Source organism: Callithrix jacchus, chromosome 17 (genome assembly GCF_049354715.1).
Source record: "Callithrix jacchus isolate 240 chromosome 17, calJac240_pri, whole genome shotgun sequence".
Lineage (NCBI taxonomy): Eukaryota > Metazoa > Chordata > Mammalia > Primates > Cebidae > Callithrix > Callithrix jacchus.
The window spans coordinates 57,495,153-57,516,692 of record NC_133518.1 but is presented as its reverse complement, the minus strand read 5'-3'; the positions used below and the strand labels follow the sequence as shown (position 1 = coordinate 57,516,692).

The 21,540-nt window shown below is 38.0% G+C and overlaps 1 non-coding gene across 1 annotated transcript; it reads right to left on the bottom strand.

Moving 5' to 3' along the window:
* Positions 1–19,465: 19,465 nt before the first annotated feature.
* Positions 19,466–19,527, bottom strand: LOC118149040 (U7 small nuclear RNA). Its single transcript, XR_004736209.1, has one exon. It is a non-coding gene; the product is annotated as a U7 small nuclear RNA (small nuclear RNA).
* Between the last annotated feature and the right edge of the window lie 2,013 nt (positions 19,528–21,540).

Genomic DNA, 21,540 nt, shown 5'->3' with positions numbered 1-21,540 from the left:
ATTGCTCACCCAACACTAAAATGCTATAGAAAAATTATACCAAATCCAAAACCTGTCAAATGAGATTTAGCAACACAGTTCAGAAGTTATCCCCCATTGGGTAACTGTCTATACTCTTGCAACAAACCCCATAAGTGTTCACGGTAGTTATTCCATATGCTATGGGTAGCATATCATTTCAGAGCTGTCAGTTTTAATTTCGGTTTTATTAATTTTACCATAAGCCTACAGACGTATATTTCAGAAGGCATATATCATGAAGATCATAAACTCCCACAAAGAAGCTGATGATAGTTATAGGTTATGTCACAGGTTTGATGGGAATTAGATTCATCAAGAGAACAGTAAGAGAAGGTTTAATGTATATGTCAAAGCATGCATCAAGAACTAGCCTGTCCACAAATTGGCAGTCTAGATTGTCCAAGTGATGAAAAATACTTTGGTAATTTTTTAAAAATTAACAACCCATTGTTTTACAAAAATGTGGACTTTAAAGCAAATCTGTGACCTCCTGACAAAGGGTTTATTGTTTTTTAAAAAAAAAAATTACTTTTATTTCTAAAAGGACCATTTTTTACTTCAGTATTTCTCCAGTAACTTATTTTTTCAGGACCAGAATCAAATTTTCCATAGCATATTAGCAAATATCTTTCAGTCACTGATTGGTGTCTGTGGGCTTAAAAACATATAAAATGAAACCGATACTGTCATTAATTAAATATGGCTGAAAATTATTTGTCACTCATTCCATTGAGAGGCAGAATTTCTTCCTTCTCTCTGAATCTTGGGTAGCTTTGTGACTTGTTCTGTTCAAGGGAATGTACTAGGAGTGATTTGAATTAATTTTCCTGGTTGAGCCTTAAGACATAGTCCTGAGTCTTAAATAGGCTCATCAATGAAAAGAAAATCATGAGAAATTATTAAATCTCAAGTATGACAACCGATGTTGCCTGGGTCATTTGATTACTATCACATAAGAATTTAGAATCCTAAGGCTCTTACCTTTATGTCTTGGAACACTACTCCTTGAAAGCCAGCCACCACATATGAAGTCCAGCTGCCCTTAGACCATCCACCATGTTGCAAGGAAGCTCAAGTCACTTAGGAAGAGAGAAGCTACCTGGGGGAATAGTGTGGTGCTCAATATGTAAGTGAAAGTTTCTTAGGTCTCAGCCTAAAGATAAGACCCAAGAAACTTTGGCTCAGCCCTGTCAATAGCTGAATGCCGCTAAATGAATGATCGCAGTTACACCATGTCTCAGAGGTGCTGCCCAGAAGAGCCCTGACAAATTTCTAACCTACAGAATAGTTAAAATAATATATTGTTTTTGCCTAAGCTACTGTGTCTCGAGGTGGTTTTTACTGTGCAATAAATCATCTATGTATGTGTAAATGTAATGCACATGTTTGTAATTTAAAGAGAAGTGATGCAAAATAAAAATTTAATAAAACATTGTGTTGTATTTTTATTTTAAAAGCCAATATACATGGATATATTGGGAGATGGCACAAGGTGGATAGGAAACTCAAATGCGAGACAGAGTTGTTACCACGTACCTCTTGAAAGGATTTTATACCATCACCATACTTACTCAAGGAAAGAGGGGGAGAAAAGAAGAGAAAGGGAGGGAGAGGCTGAGAATGTTTGATTTTGGAAATGCTTCCAGGGATTATATTTTGAGCAGCCTGGATGCCAGCTCTAAGGTAGACTTCAAATAGACTCATCAATGGAAATGTGTTCATGAGAAAGCATTCAATCTCAAATATGGCCCACTGATGGACCTTTTGACTCTTGAGACATAAGCAGTCCCCTAGAGTCAAGAAATGTAACCTTATATACTTACGTACAATGTTTACATTGAACATCTACACTCAAAAAAGCCTTAATTTTATTTTATAAGCAATATTTTCTTTTTTTAAGTAAAGAGTCACATAAATCACCTAAAACTTATCAATTGTTAATAGCTTCTTATTTAATGTGGAGATAGTCAAAACAAAAAGCCCCTTTTACAAAGTAGACATTTATAAGGGGCATGCATGCATGTGTGTGTGGTGATTACAGGTATCTTCACTGAGTCTGATTTTTTAATAAGTTTTTTAATGTTAACTGAACATTTCATCAAAGAGAAAAGGATGGCTTTTAAGTGGATCTTATCTGAAATCATTTTGAACTCCTCTGTCACAAAAATGGAACGTTTTTATGCTAGAATCTTTGCTATGCCCCATGTACAAAACATACTACCACAATACTAAAACAGACAATTCAACTCATGAGTATTTTAAAATGAAATGACTAAAATACCTTCTCAGTGGAATAAGCTAATTTCATTACAGTGCTAATCATCAAAACAAACTGACCATAGTATTCCATTAGTACTGCACTGCAAACTTGGGTTTGAATATGACTCAAGAAGGTACAACCCTCCCTTCACAAAACTTTCATTCTCATTGACTCACATACAGAGAAAAACTATTCCTATATACAGATACTACTGAATTAGTATTTTGTCTTAAGTGTTTTAAAATTGTTTTAATGTTCTAACTCTTCAAAGCTTTGAAAATTAAGAATCAAACATTTAATGATTATGTAGCTGATATAACAAGTAATCAAAAGAATTCATGCTCACGTGTGCACAAACACAAAAATTTTAATAGCATATGTCTTCAACCATGTGAAAATACTGTGATTGTGGTCACTGCAAGCTTTGACTTTTGAAAGCAAACACAACTTTCATATGGCAACACAAGATTAAATTTTGATGAAGTAAATATTTTACTTGGGGAGAGAATTATTAGGTTAGATTGTTTCAGAGTATTTTCCCGAACATCCTTTGAGGCCAAATCTACTGTGGTGCCTTATTTGATTGTGCTTGCCATCTTATGCCTCTTTTATATTCATGAAAGAAATCCACCAGGGTAGGTGCTGCCTCCTTAGCCCCAGCTGCAGACTGACTACAATATAGAGCAGGTTTAAGACTAGCTCACAGCCAAGCAAGACCTAACCTAGACCAAACTAATGAGACCTATTGCAGGACCCACCTACCAGAGCCCAGCCCAGATGTATCAGTCCCAGCTGACCCACAAACATGTGGAAAATGTGTACTTCCGGTGTATGCTGCTATGATTATGTGAACATGTGTTACACAGCAAGGTCTGACTGATACTACTTCTTAGAAGATTTTAGGAAATAGGGACAAGTGGATTTTTCAGGAGCATACGTTGAATACTTCTTATTTACATTTTTTGTTTCTGGCTGTATTTAAGCAAACACTAAACAGGAAGAAAATACCAGGAGGAATTGACATAAACATCTGACAGAAAAAACAATCTGACTGGGACCAGTGTTGGGAGATGAACAAGAGAGTAGAGAAAAACAAACCAAAGGAAAACCACCAAATAGACACAGTCACATTCTAACTCATGATAACTGATGTCATCAACTGAGAATATTGATCATATTCCTTTTACCAAAAATAATACTTTTCATATGTAGTACCTTTTGTCATTTGACTCTCTCAAAATGCAATTTAAGCAAACAGAAAGTATATTTTTATCTTCATTTTATAAATTAGTCAACTAAAGCCTGAGCTTTATTTGAAATGCCTGAGTCAAATGCAAAGATTTCACTCTAAGTTTTTTGTCTTCTAGGCCTGAACCTTGTCACAACAATGCTTTTTATCTCACTTTTATCAGGAAAAAAAAAAATCAAAACAAAAATAAAGGCCTTTATCCCAACCTGGAATTCAATATAGCATCTTGCCTAAGAACCATAAAATGCTGCAAAACATTAGCAGTGATTATCTAAGGACACTGTCTGTATGCCTCTTTGGGTTCATTTGGTTTTTTCTGTGGTACAGATGTGTCATCCAGGTCAATCACTCACCCCTCTTTAGTGGTTGGCCTCCTACCTAATGTTACTGACCAAAGCTGAGCCCCAGCAATGAATGAAGTCAGAAATTGGAAGAAAAGGCATGGTCTTGGCTCCTATGTAATGGATTCAGCAGAAGCGAAATGCCAACTGTAATTAAAAATATATCTTGATCCTCGGTTGATATTTAGCATCTTGTCCATTAGCTTACTGGCTTGAGAGTTCACAGCCTTTGTGGTCATACCATTTGAGGGTTTTGATTTGGGCATTGTGGTAAACTCCAAGCATTTGTCTGCACTCACTGGGGCTATTAACAGAAAAAAAGGTCTAAAAAGTTACGTTGTATTAGATATTTTTGTTTTGGTGTGTTCTTCCATGGGTATAACAGAACCACTGCCTTTTTCACTAACAACAATAAAAAAATATATGCTATGCTGATATCCTAGTAGCCAAACATGGAATAAGCTGCTAGCTAGTTTTAGCACTAGGAGGAACCTCGAATAAAAGCCAGGTATTTTGTTCTGAAAACAAATATCACCTACTACGTGCCAGGCATTGTTAATACAAGGTTATATAACACAAAGTTTCAAAAGCATTCCTTTGACTGGCTGTTTGCTAGTTTTTATAATAAGAAAATAATTAAATCCTCCTACTCTGCTTAAATAAATCATTTGTTTAATGATTCATTCATTGAAGAAACACTTGTAGATCACCTCCCATGAGAAAAATGTTCTAGAAGCTCATTCAGGGATCTTCTCCAGTTAAAACCTGTGAGCTAAAATGACAGACAAGAAATGCAGGCATCCAAACAAAGCTCTGGAATGGTTATTCTGCTCTGAAAGCCCAGTGAAACAGATTGTCTTTTGTTCATGTGAGGGGGGCCTTTGGATCATGTGGCTGCTGCATTGATCTTCTCAAGATCATTCTCTTCACAATTCCTTTCAGATTCTGCTGCTGTGATTTATCCAAAAATAGGGACACGTACTCTCTATCCCACTTACGGCAACTTTGCCACCTGGCTGCTCACGGAGGATTTCAATGGCCTTGAATTTCCCAAGTTTTTCCATCAAAATAGTCTTTTCAAGTGTAGCCTGCATCTCTTATCTCCCCAGAGACACACTGTCAAATATGGTAGCTGCCACATGTGGCAACTGAGCACTTGAAATGTGGCTAGTCCAAACTGAGATGTACTGTAAGTGTAAAATACGCACCAGATTTAGAGGCTTAGCATGAAAAATTATGTAAAATATTCCATCTGTAATTTTTATATTGATTACCTATTGAAATGATCATGTTAGATACATTGGGGTAAATTATTACAATTAATTTCACCTGCTTTTTATTGGCTACTAAACACTAAATTACATGTGTGGCTTGTATTAACATTCTGTTGGATATCCTTAAGAAAACTAGATTCTAGACCCTACGAGTGACTGATGGAATATATATGTTTTCAATTTTTTCTCTTCTTTTTGTCTCTGTCCCAAACACTCGTGTTCTAGCATTCTCTTGCTCCAACTTAATACAGGAATCTAATTTCTCCATGTTTATCAAGTAATTAAAACAGACATCTGGGAGTGAGTCCCTTTCAACCTCTTAATACCTTCAGAGCTCTTTAAAGCTTAAGCAGGTTATTCTATCAGACCTGGTGGAAGTAACATACTATATTAGTTTTCTGTAGCTGCTCTAATAAATGACTGCTAACTTAGCGGCTTGAGCAAAAGTAATTTATTATCTTATAGCTCTGAGGTCAGAAGGCTGACACAGGTCTCACCAGACTAAAATCAAAGCCGTGTTTCTTTCTGTAGGCTCTGGGTAAGATTCATTTCCTTGTCTCCTTCAGCTTTGAAAGGTAACCTGCATTCCTTGGCTTACAGTCCCTTCCTCGTCTTCAAAGCCAGCAACAAGACACTGAGTCCTAACATCCTATCATTCTTATCTGCTGGGGTCTCACCTCTTCATCTTTTAAGCGCTCTTGTGATTACATTGGACCCGTATATTTAATCCAGGATAACCTCCCCTTCTCAAAATCTTTAACTTAAATCACAGCTGCAAAGTTCCTTTCACTACAGGTTCTCAAGATTAGAATGTAGACATCTTTGGGGGACAGAAAGGACATTGTTCTGCCTACTATACACACAAAGCTTCATTTAACCATCCTAAAATAAATGCATGTATTTTTCAAATTTTAAAGAAGATTATCTTCAAGGGAATAGAAGAGCCTTGGGCATCTGATGGGCAAAAAGTGTCATCTCAGCATATGAGGTGAGGAGGACCTTATGAATAGTACAGATAAAATCTAAGTTTGGAGGTCAGTGTTTCTGGATCCCTAATAATAGTAATTTCTGTTCCAGATGATTTATGAAAATGTATCTTGTGTATGTAAGTGTTTTTAAACAGGGCTTAATCTTCATTCCCAGGAGACTTATTAATTAGGGCATCATTGTCTGGCTAAGAATCTTTCCAGCAGACTTTCAAGGAAATTCTAAATGAATCAAGTAAGTTAGAAATTATATCCAGATTCCCAGACCTGCCATCCATCATCTTATTTTTTAACACCTCCTTCATGGCTATCAGCACCTCTGGATCATGGTTTCTCAATGTTGGTACTATTAACATTTTGGACCATAGACTTCTTTGTGGTGGGGCTAGAACGTGGCTGTTTAACAGCATCTCTGGCCTTTACCCAGTAGATGCCAGTAACATACACCTCCCACCCCAGAATTGTGACAATCTGGGGATATACCACAAAGATGTCTCCACACATTTCCAAATGTACCTTTGGGAAAGGGGATAAAATCATCCTCTATCCAGAAATACCATTCTACATATATTAGGACACCCTAATTGAAATGGCACTGATTCAGGTATCCCAATCCTTCAAGCTCTCAAAGAGTAAAAAGTATAAAATTTTATTTATGTTTGACTGGAGTTTTTCAGAATGATTTTTTATATTAATCACTCTCCTTCCACAATCTAACTGGATCTCTCTATATAAGAAGAAATCACATGTAGTGAAAAGTATGAGCTTTGGAGTCATAGAGGCTTACTGTAGCCTTGGTTGACATTTCAGAACTTTAATTTTCTCATGAATGAACGTGAGTAATACATCTCCTTTTATAAAATGTCTAGCACAGTACTCGCTGGTCCCCGACAGCTGTTGCTTCCCTCTCCTCAACAACTACAGCCCCCTCACAACCCCACAAAAATCTGCTAAAATAAGAACACTCAGAGATCCTATAAGATCGTGGACTAACTCAACATGGGGGGGTGTGTGTGTGTGCACAGGCACACACGCACAACGGCATGAAATCACTAAAATCAGAGGCACAAACTGCTCTACTCTGCTAACAGCACAGCCTGGGTGTTCTGAGCCAAGTTTGATATTCTGACTTGACTGTGATGCACATGCTTGCTTCGTGATACATCTACTCCAAAGCTGAGACTAATGGCTATTTTGGTTTATCCTGGAGTCCTTGAAGTCATATCACAAGATCCTAGAATTTTAGAACTGGAGTCACGCTTACAGATCATCTAGCCCAGGAGTTTTCAAACTGTGCATACTGGAATCCTTTAGCGTCTGCTCTGGTGGGAGGAAGTGAGGAGCTAGAACCAGCCCTGCATTTCCCAACCTCACTTCAACCGAAGTTAACACCACTTGGCCCTGTTTTACAGACATGGCTCCTACATAAAATCTGTGTGATAAAGGGGTTCTGCTGAATTTTTATGTTTAGTTTCAAGCCATTGATTTAGTTCAACTCCCTCATTTTGCAAAAATGAAAGTAACTTGACCTGTGTCCCTCCATGAATTAACAAAACCCTTTGCACTTCAGCTTGCTGCTTTTCTAAGGGTCGCTGTTTTGAGAATGGAGCTGGCTTATGATCATCGTCAGACAGTGCATCAACGGCTCTGCAATCAGCCAAGGGCATTGTGCTGAGAAGCCATCAATTATCCCGAGTAGTCAATGAGAGTTTGCTGTTGTAAAGGGACTCAATTGACGATAATCCATAAAAAATCAATTACATTATTATTTCTTAATTAGGGCACTTGACAATATAGCTTTCCTCAGCAAAGCCATCAGTGAATAACACATAAATACACATAAATAAAGGCTGCTTCTGTCCCACTGAGCTCCTTGAGAAGTTCACAGTGACCTTTATTACCAAACATTTTCCAGACAAGAACGTTTGCACATTTAAGAAAGTTCTCAAGCTATTTTCCTCTGTTGGACAGAAAAATGAGTCAATCGTAAGTGCCTGTAAAAAATAATATATTTGTATATGATTAAAATATTATTTAATGTTAATTTAGTACTTTCTAATTTACAAAGAGCTGGCCTTTCTTTAAGGCAGTGATGAGCTTGACTCTATACCATGAAGGAAGCCAGTATGTCTTTACACCTACAACCACTAAGGAGGGGCCTCATCATATGAGACCATTTTCGTGAATCTCCATTCATCCCCGATCTTATCCCATTCCAACTGAGTTTCCTTTTAGCTTCTAAGTCATGGTTTCATTTCTCATATGTAGCCTTGAAAAAGTCCTTTGGACTTGGTATTGATTTTATTTGTTCCTTTAACCTTTATTTGTTGAACGCCTGATTTATGTGACAGTCACTGTAGAAGCAAAGATTGTGGATGCACATTTTATACTCCGATGGACAGGCAGTTATAATGCAATGCAAACCTCAAAGCTCTACAGGATTTTGAGGGCATTGAGTAGAGTATCTTACTCATGCTTAGAAAAGAAGAGACGGCTTTTTACAGGAATAACCAGCTAAGCTGAGACTAGAATGATGAATAGGAGTTAACAAGACCAGGGTAAAGTGAAATATCATGCGCAAAGGCCCAGGACTGAAAGAAACTATGGCATAATACCAGATCTAAAAGTAGATCAAAATGAGTAGCGCTCAAAATATGACTGCAAATGTTGATTAGAGCCCCAGGTAGGAGTAGGGAAAGTGAGACAGCTGTGAGAAAAAGGTGCCCTAGGCAAAAAGTAAAACAAAGCAGGAACTGAAAAAGTTGACCACTAGTAAAGTGTGAGGGATAATGATGAGCAATGAATATGGAATCAAGAACCAGACTATGGAGGGCCTTACAAAACATGTTAAAGGGTTTGTACTCTTCCAAGAGCAAATTCCATTCTAGTTCTGGCCCAAGAGAACTCATTCTCCATTCAGTATTTAGAATGGTTGTTTTTGTTTGTTTTGTTTGTTTGTTTTAAGCATTGTCCCCCTATTCCAATGGCTTTCCTTCACACTTGAGATTAAATCTAAGCTCCTTACTATGGCCAGCCAGGTTCTACATGCTCTCATCCCTACTTACTTCTCTGATTTCCTCTCCAAACTGTCTTTCCCTTGCTTATTTCACTCCAGTCACATGAGCCTTCTGTCTGTTCCACTAGCATGTTAAATCCCTTGCCGCCTCAGGGACTTTGTACTTGCTGTTTCCACTGTCTGAAATGCTTTTCCCTCAGATCTTAACATGGCTGGACTTAGCACAAATGTCATTTTGGAGAGGTCTTCCAGTATCACTCTACTCTCAGGGTGCCTTCAGCTCAACCTCCTCTTGTCCTCTATCATAACATTCTGTTATATTTTATTCATTGCTGTATTATTGTAATAGCTAGGGAAGGTTTGCTCACATCCGCTCACCAACCCCGCAGTGTGGAATGACTTAAAGAAAACAGAAGCATATTTCTCATATATATACTAGTCCAAGATGGGTACTTCTTTTTGAAGGGTGAATCTTCTACTTGGAATAATGCAAAGACCCAGGGTACTTCCATGTGGTACCTCTGTCCTTCCCTAAGGCTGCCATTCAACTACTGGGAAGGGAAAGGGAAACTTGGCCTGGAAATGGCACACAATGTTTGCTCTTACTTTCCACTGGGGAGAATGAGCCCCATGACCACACAATTAGCTACCAATGACATTACAATATTTCTCTATCTAGCCACTTCTCAGCAATACATAAAGATAACAGATTTACTGGACATCCATCTCTGCTACAGTAGCATAATCACTATTTAAAACTGCCCTGTTTATTTATCAGTTTGCTTAGTAGTACTAGTAGTGATAGTAATACTATTTTATTCTCCCATTAAAAATTAAAGTGAGTTTCATGATGCCAGAACCTTTTTCCAGCCGATACCACTATAGCTTCATTTCTGAGAATATGACCTGGGAGAATAAATGATCAATAAATATTGTTTTTAAAACTATGGTTTTTTTGAGGCCAGTTATATTGGACAATATAGTAAGACCCTGTCTCAAAAAAAAATACACACACATGCACACATATTTAACAGAAGTGTTGCTGTAATTAACTTTGGTTTTTATATGCAAATCCCACACTTTTTCTACCATGGTGGTTTCTCAGCTTTCCTGGAAAGAGAAATCAAAGACCTGACTGTCTTGCGTAGAACTGAAGATAAGGCTTAGAATTAGTGGTTTCTGAAATTTCACTTACCCAGCTCTGAAATTCTGTGTGCTCCTGATTCTGTTTATAATGCAAGGAGGAAAAGGAAACTTGCTCCTGAGATGCTAGGGTAGCCTTGCATTTAATAGAACAATGACTTATATTCTTTGGTTTGGCTTAGGGTTGGGACACATTTTCAAATCTGAAATTGGCCTTAGTGCAGATCCTGATATCTTTAGGCAAGCAATCAGTTCTGTGGGGCTTTACTGCATCTCCTGGGGATGGCAAGCAAACAGGACAGAAACAGACTTTGAGACAATGAAGGTCTCGCTGTTATTCAAGTGTGGCTAAGGTGCAATCTTTTTAATCAGCAGTGTTTGGACTGACTTTCTTAATGTAGCAACAATTCCAGGTTACTGTGTGGTATACTGAAAGACTCATTAAATATCTCTTTAATAAATATATTTTAAATGTCAATAATAAATTAGAATGTGTAAAAATGTAAAAATGAAAAAAGCTGACAAAAGAGTTTCATTTTCTGTCTTTCGTTTTCTTCCTTTCAATTTTTATTTATTTATTTATTTATTTATTTATTTATTGAGATGGAGTTTTGCTCTTTTCACCCAGGCTGGAGTGCAAAGGCGCGATCTCGGCTCACGGCAACATCCGCCTCCTGGGTTCAGGCAATTCTCCTGCCTCAGCCTCCTGAGTAGCTGGGATTACAGGCACACGCCACTGTGCCCAGCTAATTTTTTGTATTTTTAGTAGAGACAGGGTTTCACCATGTTGACCCGAATGGTCTCGATCTCTTGACCTCGTGATCCACCCGCCTCGGCCCCCCAAAGTGCTGGGATTACAGGCTTGAGCCACCATGCCCGGCCTAATTTTTATTTTTTTAAGAGACAAAGTCTCACTCTGTCACCCAGGCTGGAGTGCAGTGACACAACCACAACTCACTGTAGCTTCAACCTCCTGGACTCAAAAGTGTATAACTCTAGGTGTGTAACACTATGCCCGGCTAATTTGTTGTTGTTGTTGTTGTTATGTTATGAGAGACAGGGTCTCCCTATGCTGCCCAGTCTAGTCTTAAAGGAACTTTAAAATATGCTTACAGATCACCAATTTTACATCTTTTAGAAATGCACAGGTTATACAGGATGTTGCCACTTTGGTTACATCTATAGAACAGCAAGATTTCACCAAAATGCTTTACAAGCATTTCCCTTTGCTGGAGTCTTTGGGGTAAAGGAGTATTTGGGTATGGCTGCTTCCGAGTCACGCTCCCTTGTATCTTCTTTTTTGCTACTCCTCACTTTTAGGTACTAACATCTCAATCCTTATTCCTACAGCTGCTATTCTTTCCCTGCCTTGGTGTCTGCCAACCAATGCCTACTACCTCTTTTGTTTCCCCAAACACACCAACGCTGCTGCATCTATTAGACTTTTACTACAAAGGTAAGATCCACATCTTACCTTTATGTTGCACCTGGCACCAAACCAGGTGCAACATAAAGGTAACCCCAAACCCTTCAAAACTCTACCAGCCAAACACAGAAGGTATTCCTTCTTAAACTCACTAGCTTTCATCTCATCAGGACCCAGGATCACTTCTACCTACTTGCAGAAGATGTTGTGTATTAGGCTGTTCTTGCATTGCTATACAGAAATACCCAAGACCGGATAATTTATAAAGAAAGGAGGTTTAATTGGCTCATGGTTGTGCAAGCTTCTATAAACAGGAAGCATGGTGCTGGCATGTGCTCAGCTTCTGGGATGTAACATTGGGGATTACATTTCAACATGAGATTTTGGTGGTGACAAATAACCAAACTGTATCTCTTTGTCAGTACTTAACCCAGTCATCAGGTCTTACCAGTGTCCCCTTTAGAGAGTTTTCTGTGGGTGTCAGTGCTTGTCTCTCATCAGGCATAATCCTGAAGAGTGGGAGAATCAAGTTTTCCCCTTTTTCTTTTTGGAAAAGCCATTATCCATTATGGAGAAATACCACAGGCTCCTCATGGCAAAACCCCGTTTATACTAAAAGTATAAAAATTAGCCAGGCCTGGTGGCGGGTGCCCATGATCTCAGCTACTCAGGAGGCTGAAGCAAGAGAATCTCTTGAACCTGGGTGGCAGAGGTTGCAGTGAGCTAAAGTAGCACCACTGCACTCCAGGCTACCAGCCTGGGCGACAAGAGCAAGACTTCGTCTCAAAAAAAAAAAGAGTTCAACATTGACCAGTCCACCCCTGGATACTGCTGAGGTATATGTTCTGTACTGGTTCCCAGAATTCCCTAGTGCAATTCAGCTCCAGTTACCCACACTCATGGTTACCTCTATATCCTGGTCTCATTTCCTCACTTTGCCCACCGGTGTTTCTTGAGACCACCATAAGAATAAATTTGTTAATTCATTACATGTGTATATACACTATTATTTATTTGTCAAATTTGTCTCAGAGTCAGCTTTTGGGTGAATTCACAAGAAAACACTACTGGACATGTCTATGCAGCTTCATTACTCTCAATAAACACTTCTGCCTGGATTTGGGACTAACTCTGCATATCCAAAATACCCATGTGCCCCTGCTGACCAGTTTCAGCAAAGAGATGACAGAAGCTCTGAGAGTGTTTTCTCCAACAGGCTTTTCCTGATCACCTGTCTAAAACAGTGCGCCCACCCTCACCACCCCCTGTCCTCCTGTTTCTTTGTAGCATTCATCACCACCTGGCATAAGAGTGGTGCTTACTTGTTCATTAATTTATTATCTATCTCTTTCACTAAGATATAAGTTCCATAAGGACTAGGAACTTCATTTATTTGCCTCTAGTTTGTACATTTTTGATATCGTTTAAACTCTATCCTACATCAACCAATCTACCAAACAAAATTGAGTCAGACATAGACGGTATAAAGAAAAATATAATGTGGTTCTTTCCCTGATAAAGTTAAGAGGCTAATGAGAGAAACAAATAATCGAATAATGACAATGAACTGTGATAAGAGGTGTGAGCAGTGGCCCAGTCTATGTCTATGAAGTCTATGTCTTTAACATCTGTCCTATGTATGTACTACTGATTCTCCACTCCGAATGCCACGCTCTCATCTACTTTCCCTCTAAATAAGTGCTCTTCCTCTAGGAATTTAAATACTCTGCAGATCCTATTAGAGTAAGCTTACAATACTCCAGCTGTGATCATGTCTTTTCCCTCATAAAAGCCTTTCAGCTTGGTATTGCTTACATAAGAAATTCAAAATCTTAAACATGCTATGGACAGTTCTTTGAGGCTGTTGTATCCTCATTTACTTCTCTACTCCTTTTTGAGTGGAACTCTTCACAATTCTCAAAATATAACTTTTCTTGCTTCTGTTTTCTCTCTAGATTATGCATCTTTTTTCCCTCATTTTCCACACCTGTCATGACCATCACATGGTTGTTGGGGGACAATTGTCCACGGTTCTCTTTCATTACTGCATGTCTTAGAAGTGAGATATTGTCTTCCTTTGTTCCAGACTATCCCTTCAAGGGCACTTATATAGCCAATAATGGCCTTGGAAGATAGAGACAGTGTCTCCCTTTGGAGCAAAGAATAGCTTTTCTTACTGCTCATTACAAAATAGACTTGGGTTTCCTAAGCTCAGGTTCTCTCTCTTGTGACACAACCGACTGTGTGTTCAAGTGTCATCTCATCCTCTTCTTGTCTTCCTGTGGTAATTGAGGCTCATGGAACCATAGCAAAAAATATGCTTATATGCTGGTTACTTCTGTCACTGTGAGTAATAAGGTATTATTTGTCTCTGATCCAGGAATCTTGTATTTTTTACCATCATCCATGCAACTGTGGCAGAATAACTTGTTAGCTTGCCAAAAGGGTTAGATTCTCCATAGTCCATGATAAAGGCAAACCCTTACTTAACTTTGAGACTTAACTAAATTATTATATCTTCAAAAGAAAAGTGAGAAAAAGATGCATAAGAAAATAAAGAGTTTGAGAGGGGGTATGGTAGTCTCCAAAGAGGACCTCATTTATTCCTTTCCTTACTTTACATAAATGCTGCTCCTCACATCAAGAGATTGAGTTTAGTTCCTATCCCCTTCAATCTGAGCTGGCCTTAACGCAGTGAAAATTGTGTTCTGGGGCTCCTGAAAGTAGATTATTAGAAACCATCATTCTCAGCAAACTGACACAAGAACAGAAAATCAAACACCTTGTGTTCTCACTCACAGGCGGGTGTTGAACAATTAGCACACATGGATACAGGGAGGGGAGCATCACACACTGCGGTCAGTTGTGGGGGGCTGGGGAGGGACAGTGGGGGATTTGGAGGGTGGGGAGGGATAACGTGGGGAGAAATAGCAGATATAGGCGGCAGGGGGATGGAGACAGCAAACCACCTTGCCACGTGTGTACCTATGCAACAATCCTGCATGATCTGCACAGGTACCCAAGAACCTAAAGTACAATTAAAAAAAAAAAAAAAAAAAAGGCAGCTTTCAGCTTCCATGGATGGTGCCTTAGAAACTTGCCTTTGACACATTCCCCTCTTGTCACCCATGTAACAAAATATGAGAAATCTATGCTACAAAGAGAGACCATGTATAGGAGCTCCAGTCAACAGCTGCCAGTGAGCTCTCAGCTCATGTCCATGATCAACTATCCTGCATGTAAGTGAGCCATCATGATCCTCCAGCCCAGTCCCATCTTCAAATGACTTCAGTTCCAGCCATCACCTGAGTTCAACTATATGAGAGACCACAAGTGAGAGCCACCAAGTTAAGCCTGGTTCATCAATAATACGATAAAAGACAATAATACATTGTTTAAACTACTAAGTTTTGGGGTGGTTTATTATAAAGCAGCAGATAAATGGAGCAGAATCAGATTTCAGAAGGCCTGGGTCATCAAATAAAACACCCAAAAACTACTTTTAAAAGCACATACAGACAAAATTATCAATGTAAACAAATTTATTTCATTCTAATCATGGTAGAAAAGACAGATGATTATCATACTTAGAATCTTAGATTATCATATCTCAGATGATTATCATACTTAGGAAGGTTATAACATTATCTTCAGACATCAAAATAGCTAAAAGCAAGTTAGGTATCAAATGATTTATTTAGGGATTCTCAGGTTTATGTAAAATAGTATAGGTTTTATTCTATTGGGGATTTTACTCATCACTATGACCCTGTTAGTTTTAATTTGCCTCAGCATACAATTTATTTTTTTCTGACTATGGAAGGTAACGTGCATAGTCATATTAGAAACAGAATAAACTGACAGTTCTTCCTTTTCCAGTACACACGAATGCTTTCCTGCTCGCTCTATTTATTGCAACATGCATTCACGTGTTGTTCAATATTATAAGATCATTTTCATTAAAATATTCGATATTCTTAGACCTGACTATGAAGACTGTGTCATACAGGTTAGCAGTTCTCAAACTTTAGCATGTATCAGAATCACCTGGCAGGCTTATTCAAGCCCAAATTGTGGGCCCTATCCCATATTATCTGATTCGGCAGTCCTGGAGAGGGGCCTAGAAATCTGCTTTTCTAACAAGTTCCCAGGTAGTGCTGCCACAGCTGCTGCTGCTCCCAGGTCCACATTTTAAACCACTGTGTCATACAGCGGTAGTTAGGAGGGCAGCTGCTGCTGCTGTATCCCACCTGGATGTGAATCTCAGCTATGTCACATACTACTTTTTCTTTTTTTTTTGACATTGTCCCTCTACCTCTTCTGTAAAATAGAGATAATAAAAATAACCTACAGTAGAGAGTTGTTGAGAATATCAAACAAGAGAACCCATGTAAAGCTCGTAGAAAAATTCTGGCATATAATAAGCACTTAATTAGTGCTGTTGTCCTTATTGACAAACTGTTTACTCTAACCCAGCTTTAGAAGATAATATCTATTAACAAAAATCAATGTAGACATGTACAGACTTGAAACTTTCTTTCACAGGACATTTAGGATTCTCCTGATTACTTCTTTGATTTCTCCTTTCAGGTTGTGTCATATTGTTAAAACACGGTTAAGATTAGTTGAGTAATTAGCTTGTTCTCATTGACCATTTCATTTCAAAAACAGCAAAGCCCCACATAATTGTGACTGACCATCTATTTAAAGGAAGTTACCTAATTTGCCACTTCTGCCCTTTAGTCTACTTCCTTATTACGCATTAAAGTCTTCACTGGTCATTTTTTTTTTCCTCTAAAAGAAACACAAAGAGAAAGGGTTTTAAATAAATAATTGTATAGGTTTAGTATTTACTTGTTATTTCCTGAAAGGTGAAGTCTTGTCAAGAGGCAATGTTAGCATTACCAACAAATGTTTACATAGTAGAAACGATTCTTAGAATTCTTACAACTGCAGAGAACATTTTATTTTGGCTGACAAGACCACCAAGTATTTTCCAAATGTTTTTATTTCTTACCCTGAGCATTGCCAATGCTAATCTACTCGCACAGTTTATAATTATTTGCCCTCAAAATCAGGTTTCTGTTTAGATATATTTGTGTTACCACTTCGCAAAATTTCACTTTTCTCTGGAGATTTTGCCCACAAAATGTCACATATCAGTGTAAGTCATAAATGAAACTTATTTAACATTCAAACTCCTTAGCTTATCTTACCAAGCCATTCACAATCTCACCTTATTTACCCTTTCAGATTAAACTTGTCAAACTGTTTCTTCATACAAGAGGTGTGCTCATGCATGTTTAGCGATCAGCTTTCTGAAGGGGGTGGGAAACAAACCAACTACCATCATCATCAGCACCACCACCACCACCACCACCCAGATTTGTTGTCTTTGCCAATTGTAGGGGTCTATATACTTCCACAATGGCCAATTTCAAACTACACATAAGATAGCAGTGAATGCAGACAGGAAGAGATATACACAGCTGGTTCTCACGAGTGAGCTGACACTAGCACACCACTGCCTCTGACACACATATCACATCAGTGTTATAACCATAACAGGGTATCCATGATTTTATAAATACAATAGCACTCTCCAACCGGTCTGCCTTTGCTCATGCTGCTGAGAATACCCACTCATATGTGTACTGGCAAACTTCTACTTTACCTCCAAGGCTCAGGAAAGAGAATTTAAAAAGTCCAATCATCATTCATAATTTTGCCATCACCATCAAAGGGAAGAATTAATCACCCCTTTTTTCTTTTTTCTGTGTTCACTTAGCACTTTAGTGATAATTTACTAAACACTATTACATTGCTTATTTGCAAATGTATTTGTGTGTGCCTTGCATAGCTCCTGATGCATAGTAATTAATACATTCATATTTCACTATTTGGAAAAAACCACTCCAAGTAATTGAAAGCCCAGCATTTTAGGAAATGGAAGAAATAATATTTTCCAATAAATAAATAAATAAATTAGTAAAAATAACTTAAGGCTAATTAAAATTATACAAAAATTATTTTAAAGGTAAAATACTCAAGTAAGGGTATTTATTATGTAGCATTTTTGTTTACAGAATGTAATACTTAATATATTAATTTTTACTTAATTCTTACCACATTAAAAAAGGCTAAAAAAAAAACTAGCAGAGTAAACCAACATACTTTAAATCAGAGAGCTAATTATTAATAAAGTCAAGATTCAAATTTTTCTAATCTGCCCTTTCTACTGAAATGTGAAGTCAGTCTAATCTATACCAAAAAGTACTATCAGCTTCCTACAGCATTGTAAACTCAACAGTCATTTAATAAATATTACTAACTTTCCCCAGCCCAAGCCTGGTAAAAAACAATTCAGTAATACACATTTAATTCATCTTATTCTTTCAAGTTTTGATAAATAAATACAGAAATAGGACCCTAAGAACATGGCAAAATTATGAAAGTGTATAATTTTCTAATTCAGCAGTATGGTATTAACGCAATCGTTCATCAGATACGTATTGAGTACCTACTATGTAATATCTAACATTTCCTGTCTCCTTACTATGTGTCAGGCAGTATGCCAAACACTTTATGTGTATATTTTACATACATATTATATTTTTCATTCTTATAATCATTTGAAGCAGGTACTATTATTATCTAAATTTTTTCAGGTACAGCTTAGCAAGTTGAAACAACGTGGCCAAGGTCACAGAACTAATACTTGGCAAAGTCGAAGTGTAAACCAAGGCTGACACTTCCGCTATTAACTATTAATACTATGAAATACTGCTTCTTTTTTTTTTTTTTGAGACAGAGTTTCGCTCTTGCTACCCAGGCTGGAGTGCAATGGCACGATCTCGGCTCACCGCAACCTCCGTCTCCTGGGTTCAAGCAATTCTCCTGCCTCAGCCTCCCAAGTAGCTGGGAATACAGGCATGCACCACCATGTCCAGCTAATTTTTTGTATTTTAGTAGAGACGGGGTTTTACCTTGTTGACCAGGATGGTCTCGATCTCTTGACTTCGTGATCCACCCGCCTCAGCCTCCCAAAGTGCTGGGATTATAGGCGTGAGCCACTGCACCCAGCCACTGCTTCATTTTTGTTGTAGAAATAAAACAATTGAAGACTCTTAGCACTAACAACAACAAACTGTCATTTAGATATTGGGGATAAATGAGTTAGAGTAACTAGTCCCTGATTTCCAAAGAGTTTAAGGTCTGTTCAGCAAGATAGGAGGATATTGACATAAATATATTTAAATAAAGATATGTTTATGAATAAAAATGTTTCAGAAATTCAGAAAAGATGAAATTTACTGGCAACTGAAACAAACAAGTAGGTGTCAAAATTTGAGGTAGGTGTCAAAGGAAGAGTAGGAGAAGAGAACAGGAGGAAAGCATTTCAAAGAAGCTAAAAAAAAAGATCACATTCAAGATGATGTGTCACCCAAAGATTATGTAAGTCATTGCAACTTGGAGGTGAGGGGTGGGGATAGGACTATAATCCAGATCTGAATACTGAAGTCTGGAGATAGAATGGTAATAGGGAAGTGAATTAAAAGAATGTACTGCAAACATCTTCATGAAGGTGCAGTAAGATTTTGTGAGTAAAGATAAAAGGACTCCAAAGTTTGTAACCCCAGTGACTAGAGGGTGGGGATGGAAAGGACGATATTTGAGAGAGAAACACTAGTTTGTTAATGTGGATAAGCCCTTTGTTTGCAAATTTTCTCTTTTTTTGGTGGTGGGGGAGGGGGCTTTCCAGCAACAACCAGAAAGCCTGCTAGACACATTCTAAAAGAGCTGTAACACTTCTAATAATGAGAAGATACAAAAGCTTCCAAATGGAAATGACTAGCAGGTAGCCAGAGATTTTTGTAGAAGTGGATTCAGGAGAATGGTTTGGATCAATAGAGTCTTATGTATATAGAAGTAATCGAAAATGTCTTGTGGGACAATAAAAATCTTGACTAAATACTATTACAGAAAAGAGCTAAACCTTTGGGTAAATCAACATTTACGGGGTTGGAAGAGGAAGTGCAACCAGTAAAGGGGACATTTGTAAGAATCAGCAAGTGTTAAGAAAGTCAAAATGAGAAATGGTGCCCTGTATTCTGGCCAATAGTACTAAGTACTAAAAAGAGGTCCACAAAGACAAGAACTAAAAAAAGACTATTGCTTTTCACAACTGACTGAAAGTGTTCTTGTAGAATACCAATACAATGAGTTGTATAGAAATCACATTGCTTTGAGTGAAGAACAGTGAAGAAATCAAGGCAGAAATAGAGACACTTTTTATAGTGAGCTAAGAGCAGAGGTAACAGAATGTGTGAAAGTTTTTTTTTCCAAGTTGTACTTGGGTACACTGGAGCAGAAAACGCAAGATTGGGACAAAGACAAAGAGAATAAATACAGATGAAATAAGGTTCTTGAGAAAGCACGAGGACAGGATGAAGTTAAAGGAACAGTTGGAGGAACCAACAGTAGACTGCAAGATAATCACCCTTTCCTTCCTATGAGACCCTGGAAAAGAAAGGAGCAGAGAACATATTTTGCAGTTCAGAAAAGGGTATAGTTATTAGGCCAAAAATATTCTTTTGATAATCTACCTACATCCAAATTCAGTCTGCCTGCCAAGTCATCACAATCATTTAATGGAAAGGCTTCCCCTAAAGGGAGCAGGTGTGATTGGAACCAATTCAAGTATAAAGGAGTAGACACTTCCTTTGGCAATCTCCCACCTTTCTTCTCCCTCTTCTTTCTATCACATCCTGCAGGTGCCAGTGCCCCCCCCCCCCACCCCCGCCACTGAGGAACTACATCCAGGTCTGCTCCCTGGGGATAATTCTCAACACTGTACTTATTAAAAATTTAGGCCATTGTTGTTTTTTGCTTATCTGTCAAGAAAATGCTAATATTTTATTGGGTCTCCTAGCAGCTAAATTATTATCAACTTTTTCTCCTAGGGCATTTTTTCCAAGCAAAGAATTTTCTATAACAAAATCTTTAGCCCAAAGGAATGTATAGAGTTTCTGGTGCTGGAGCAGTCCACTTAGAGATTTTTCATCAGGAGTAGAGGATCCTGATGAAGGTCCCTTCAAAATTACATGATATGGTTAAAATCCACATAAGCTCAATGTGTTAGGAACCTACAGAGAGGTGGTTGAATAGAGTCTATGAATGTCTGCCTAACACATATCAGTACTGATTAAATAGCAACCAGTATTGTTCATAACAATTAGTGTGATTAATCATTGCTATCAGTTTTAAACCCTTTAAAACTACTTTATTAGAGAAAATAAGATGAGAAATTCCAAGTGTGGAGAAGGTCTGTATTAGGAGTCAGAATTCTCTGAGAAACAAAATTAATAGGATAGATAGATGATGGATATATTTATTTCAAGGAATTGGCTTATATGAGTATGTGGTAGGGCTCAGGTGGGCAAGTTTATACTCTTGGGCAAGAGCTGATGTTGCAGTCTTGAAACAGAATTTCTTCTTTCTTAGGGAAACTTCAGTTTTGCTCTTAACACTTCTTTACTAAATGGATGAGGCCCATCCACATAATGGAGAACAGTCTCCTTTATTTAAAGTCAACTGATTGTAGAAGTTAACTACATCTACAAAATATCTGCACAGCAGTATCTAGTATTTGACTGCATACCTGAGTACTGTAGCCTAGCCAAATAGACACGTTAAACTAATCAGCATAGGGCCAAGAACTGCACACCTAAGAATAAGAATGAGTTAACACAGTTTTAAATCCATTGCTGTCTTGTACTACCTTCATCCCTTCACACATCCACTTTTCGCAGTAATGCTTTAGG